This window comes from Apaloderma vittatum, unplaced genomic scaffold (genome assembly GCF_000703405.1).
Source record: "Apaloderma vittatum isolate BGI_N311 unplaced genomic scaffold, ASM70340v1 scaffold24307, whole genome shotgun sequence".
Lineage (NCBI taxonomy): Eukaryota > Metazoa > Chordata > Aves > Trogoniformes > Trogonidae > Apaloderma > Apaloderma vittatum.
In genome coordinates this window covers 871-1,288 of record NW_009727138.1, presented here as the reverse complement: position 1 = coordinate 1,288, position 418 = coordinate 871, and positions in this window count along the sequence as shown.

Genomic DNA, 418 nt, shown 5'->3' with positions numbered 1-418 from the left:
TTCTGAAAATTCTGTTTATCAGCAGTAATTGCAGGAGCTTTTTGCCTGGCAAAGAGAGTCCTTAAAATGGATTTTTTGAGAGAGGAACGGTGCTGGGCTTCATTGACTTTTAAAAAATACCGATGGAAACCAAGTTGTGAGATAAGAATTCTGTTGGACTTTGCCGTTCTGTGACAACATTGTTGATTTAAAACCAACTTTTCTGATAACTCGGTTCTGTATTCCAGGAGCTTTGTTTAGTCTGATTAAAATAATGTCAGAATTTGACTTCTCTTTCTAAACAGGAAAGACCTCAGCAGCAATGTCGAAGAAGGAACGCGAGCAGCTCTCGTACAATGTCAGCTCTCGTACAACGTCGGTGTTCATGTTACGGTGAATTTAATCATAAGTGAACGCTACGTTTGGGAGGGAAAGGGCA